We start from the raw sequence: 5,618 nt of genomic DNA on the forward strand, positions 1-5,618 counted from the left end.
GGCATATTCAAGGTGTGGCTGGACAATCGACTATTACAGAGTTAGCATCGTGATACTATCTCTAGACTTAAATGTGCGATATGTCCAACCACAGGTTTGAAAAGCTTTGCCAACTTGTGGACAAAGACAAGTTCATTCTAAAAAATGACCGAAATAATTTGTCATGACTATGTATTTTCTCTTTGGTAGGTACCGTTTATTTGAGGAGCGAAACAGGTTTTTTTTTTTTAAATGGCATTGGTGTTTCGGTTTGTTTTAAAAAATGATGAAAACATTTTGAGAAAAGCATTGTATGCATATGTTTTATACTAAGAATAATAACCACAACCTTAATTTGCGACTCATTTACGTTTTCTGAAATATAATTTTTGCTGTAGCACAAAGAAACATTGTAAATTGGTTCTGCTAAAACCAAAAAGTTATTTTTCACAAACCTCCTTGTTTTGGTTTTTAATTGACACATATAGATATTAAAAGTCTTGAAACAATAGCAAACATTTCGTCATTGTAGTAGGTACCGTCACATTTAGCTATTGTTTTGGGTCTTCGTTTGCGTAAGTTTACAATCTGCAGAATTAGTCGTACCTGGTTGAACTTGAGCTAATTTGGCATGACATAATGGCGCCACTTTGTAATCCAGCACTTTGGTTTCGGGTTGCAAGCCATTAAGACCCTGAAATTGAAGTTTATTGAATAAGAAAAAAAAAAAAAATCTTGCATTTGCGGTAACAGAATCTCACAGAAAGAGCACTTTCATAGCAGCAAAATACGAGACGGGGAAAAATATTCCATAAAAGGACGCCACCGCTTGGAAGCCTAGTGATCGGTATCCTCTTGAAGAACAGGGGGCCTCTTGGCATCGGTTTTGGGCAATCCGAGGGTCGCTTGTCCAATGCCATGGTTGGAACCTGAACCTGTTTGGTTTCTAGTCGTCGCATCTCTGTATCTGGAAGCAGCAATAATGGCATCAAAATCCCTCGATAAACCAGTAAAGTATTTATTATATAGATAGGTATTGATTGATAGGAGCAATTAATTGGCAATTAGCGACAATTATTCATGGTATATTTCCCAAAAAGTCGTCGAGTTATCATCTACCTTAGTTGTGGCTCGCAATGATGATCCATCCATCCATCCATCCATCCATCCACCATCCACCGATGGTTGTTAGCCCTTCGTTCTTCGCCTTAATTCTTATTAGCAATTGATGGACCTAACGTTCGTTGGCTGATACCTGATTTCGTCACACTGAGAAATTTTCGTCAGCTGATCCTTCATAATTTGCCAAGAATTCTTCCTGACTTGTTGTCGTTGTCGTTCCTGTTGTTGTCTGAATAATTAATAATGTATTGGTGGCGTGCGTGATCATCCATCCGGATTGATTCTGGCCGTTTGTTTTGTCCCTTCTTGCCTGTCCATCCGTCCAAGGCGTTGTTCCATCTCTCCATCGTCTGCCTGCCCACCGTGCGATCAAAACAGGGGAATTACCGTCTTCCAAATAGGGGAATTACCGTTGCCCGTACATAGGTCATCACGCCACCTTGCTTGTAGCTTATGGCGTGATGTCAGTTGAACCTATCACGGCCGCCGTGCCCGCCTGCCCTCCTTTTTTTTCTCCCAGCCTAGTTGCTGCGTTCGATCAAAACTAGGTAAGTTACCCATGTCCAGATTATGGCGTGATGTCAGTTGAACCTATCACGGCGCCGCCGTGCCCGCCTGCCCTCCTTTTTTTCTCCCAGTCTAGCTGCCTTCTTCCAGCCGTGTGCTCCTCAAAAGCCGTTAGTCGCCGGTAACGGATCTTGAGGAAGGACGTCTCGACCTAGACTGTGCGCTTGGAATTCATTGGAGCTGCCCTTGGATTTCGCTCCCGGAGTAGCTTCCTTTCCGGATTTTCGGCTTCTCTGCGGGTTTCGGCGAAGCACGAGGATTTCCCGAGCTCGTGGGCCCCGGTTTGGGATTTAAATTCAATCCGGCCGGTCACAATGGACGAGGAACAAAGTCCAGGCGGAGAGGAGGTGGACGTGGAAGCGGCACTTTGGGAGGTGTGCCTCGAGGATTGGGGCGGGTCAATGCGTTGATCAGATGGTGTAGGATGGATGCCATTGAGGACCCCAATGAGGCCCGATTGGCAAATACTTTGCTTCTGACGAGGTAAGTCCCCATTATTTCAAAATACCCAAAAAAAAAAAAAAAAACCCGAGTGTAGGATGCATGTGGTACCTTTACGTTGGTCACCTGGATAAGTACCTGGATCCTGTCTGATCTTGGCGAAACTAAATTCACAGGCTTAGTTTGGATGTGATTGGTGGTTGGGCCAATCTTTGGGCACGTCTCGGATGAAGAGTTGTGGCCTGCCTGCATGATTGTGTGCCCGCAATGGACCATCGGATCATCACCGTTTTTGATTGGGTGAGAGTATCAATCAATTCCTATTATATAATATATATATGTTTTCAGTTTGCAAACAACGGCCTCACACATGGAGCGGTTTTTTTTTTCTTTCAATTTGGATTTCGCATTCCACTGGTTTGTTCGCTCATTCCAGGGTCCAGAAAACGAGCCATCATCAAACCAACCATCAAGTCAACCATCAAGTCAACCACACCGTTGGCCGGCACATTCAGCTGACGCTTCATTGCACATCAGTAACCAGAGATCATAAGCCTCATAAGATCACGACCAGATTCCAATGTCCAATGTGTGTGCCAGTGTGCCAGTCTAAAATTTAAAGTGATATGAAGTGATCCCATTGGAAGGTCCATTGGGTGGGATGTTTGTTAAAGAACGCAGTAAGTGGGTGTGCGATGATTGATTGTACACTGTTCAATCAATGCTGAATGAAGCCATGAGTGGGCCTTTGCTTGCGCCTGATGTCAAACTGACATTCAACATAACGTATTGGGAGCATGTTTGGAGGAATGGTTCAAGCCCATCAAGCATCTAAGTGTTATTCGCCTATTCGCCGTTCGCCATGTACGTATGGGTACACTGTGACCGTAAAGTTTCTGCACCATTGAAGTCTAGCGGCATTTTATATTTCTCGCTTCATATGCACGGCTTCTGAGAATAAAGTAGATATTTGGTTAACCAAAGGCACGTGCTAGATATGATCAACATTGACGATATCAACCTTCGTTATGAAATGGAGATTTAGGGAATTAGCTGCTTCCTCTGTCTGAACTCAGATCAGACTTGAAAGTGTGATATTTCAACATAATTTTCAAAGTGTCGGCACGTCCTGTCAATTTCCAGACTATTTTCCATTCGTTTCCATTTGTTCCTTTCCATCGACGTCGTACGTGCCCTCCTTGTCCCTCTTTTTTTGAGAGTTTGTTGCACTTTGATCTAAGGCTTTGGAGTCTATTGAGCTGGCCTTCTTTGCTTCGCTTCTAGCATTGTCCCTTTGACGTCTCAACATGAGAAGTTTTTTACCTGGGTGTGGGGTGTTGTTAGTTTTTGCTTTTTGTCGTAGTGGATAGGTGCAATTTTCCGAGGAAGAGATCGTTTAGTATAGAGGCCATCTCATCCGTTGAGGCAGATACAAGGGCACATCGCGAGATCGGCTGCAAATGCAATTTGATCAATTCTTGAGTAATTTCGAAACCGTGTCCCTAGCCACTCCGTCATTAGTGTTCTCTTTTTATGAGTGACTCTCCGTGAAATGAAAAATGGCATGTCACCAGGATCCTCAGGGTTCGCTATAGACTTTTTAAAGGCATTTTGAAATGGGCTGGGACATCATGCCGTCCGTGCCGTCAATCATTCGTATCAAATTGGCAAACTGTCCCCACTCAAATGTCACGGAGTGATCACGCTAATCCCGAAAAATGGCCAAGACAGGAGGTGACAGACATATTCAGAACATCCGTCCCATTACCCTCCTCCTTAATAGCATTGATTGTTCATGCTTTCTAGAAAAAAAACATGGGCACAAGCAAGCCCAGGAAATTGTCCAAATTTAGCAGTATTGCAATGTCGTCATTAAAAAAGTCAAGTATCGAGTAACAAAGGATTCTAGACTATGAAGCATTTTTTTTAATCTTTGCTTTGGGTTGCACCCTGTTATGTTCTCATCTAGTCATCAATATGTCTAAGTCAACTCGCCCGGTTTCAATCCCCACTCTCCAGGGTTCATCTATTTCTCTATATAAAATATCGCCGTCAAGTCAATAAACAGCTAGTCAGAAACCGGCTCACGACAATCTAAACACATCTCAACCAATACAAGCTCTTTGAGGAATCCATTAAGAATAAGACTAATTGACAGAAAAAGACTCGACTCTAACCATGGTCTTTCGCCGAAAAAATGCTCTGCTTATTCTGTCCATGATTACCTGGGGAGGGAGTCAAGATGGTTTTTGTCTCCATGCCAAATGGCTAACATTCGTACGTCCAGACGATGATGCCATATTGAAGTGTTGAATATCGCTTCACAATAGGTTCAGTGCGATCTCTTCTGCTGTATTTCCGTGGCATCCAATGATTTTAATTGGAGTGATTGTGCTCATGACCTAGGCGACGTAATTTACTTTTTCCCGCTAATAAATTGAGTCTATGCTTGGAACCTCTCTGGTGTAGTAATTCCTCTCCGACCGTAGAGCCTTAGAAGTTCAACATTCAGTTCAGACTAAGGAGCATTACATGCATGCTTGAAGGAAAACTGGAGCAAAATAATGTTACCTTTTTCATGGACGACAGTCGTGATAATAATATTCTAACCAGTTTATTTTGCGGCCAAATCAATGCATTCTTTACATCACACGGCTCGCCCTCAACTAAGAGCAAACTATCGAAACCGACAAGTGGGTAAAATAAAGATATGCATATACAGAGATATAGATAGGCGACCACTTGAATGTGTTTGTTTTTGCTAGGCTTGAACCTCTGAAAGTATCAACAGCACACTCCGTTCAATCTCAGCTTGAAAGTCAGCCAGGCGCGCTCATGGCATCCCCATTGATTCAACAGGGTAAACTCGTACCACAAACTAACACGCGGTCTTTTCCATACCACTCGATGAACCTACGGCGTAGAATCACTTGATACCACGTCAGAGATTGGATTGAGGAGCAATCAATGTCGGACCGGGCGTTTCAAGACTGGATGCCAAAAAGATTGCTTGTCTTCGAACTCGTTCAAGCATGAAAGCATGCATGGATTGATTGGAGTAAGATCTTCTTGGTTGGTGCTCATCACTGATTGCCAATTAAGCGTCAGTCAGATGTGGTCAACAGCGTGGTTGGCTTGATGGTGGGCTTGGAGCTTGGTTTGGTGGGCATCAGCCTGGACCCTGGAATGAGTGAGTAAGTTGAACGGAAAATCAAGTGGAAAGTAAAGACTCTTTTTCAAGACCTTTGATCTTGTTTAATAGTAGGGGCCCATTTTCCTACATATTTGAACAGCCTAAACGAGGTTGGGAAGAGGCATGGTAGATTACGCAATAAACTATTCTTGATATGGCATCAAAACAAGTAACTCCAATGTATGCTAATTCAAAACAGAATTAATCGGCCCTTTAATTGGTAGAGGCTGGCTCAAAAGCGCTCTCTGAAGTGCAAAACGTAAACAAACCCTATTTTGTGTAGCGTAGGAAGCCTATGGCAAGCGTGATTTCAAGG

At 43.2% G+C, this 5,618-nt stretch overlaps 1 long non-coding RNA gene across 2 annotated transcripts; it reads left to right on the plus strand.

Moving 5' to 3' along the window:
* The first annotated feature begins 1,424 nt into the window (after positions 1 to 1,424).
* Positions 1,425 to 3,092, plus strand: LOC131886460 (uncharacterized). Of its 2 annotated transcripts, none has more exons than XR_009373921.1 (3): positions 1,425 to 2,151; positions 2,286 to 2,409; positions 2,458 to 3,092. It is a non-coding gene; the product is annotated as an uncharacterized LOC131886460 (long non-coding RNA). The 2 variants fall into 2 exon arrangements; XR_009373922.1 differs by having other exon boundaries at positions 1,428 to 2,151; positions 2,546 to 3,092.
* The last annotated feature ends 2,526 nt before the right edge of the window (positions 3,093 to 5,618 follow it).

Source organism: Tigriopus californicus, chromosome 9 (genome assembly GCF_007210705.1).
Source record: "Tigriopus californicus strain San Diego chromosome 9, Tcal_SD_v2.1, whole genome shotgun sequence".
Lineage (NCBI taxonomy): Eukaryota > Metazoa > Arthropoda > Copepoda > Harpacticoida > Harpacticidae > Tigriopus > Tigriopus californicus.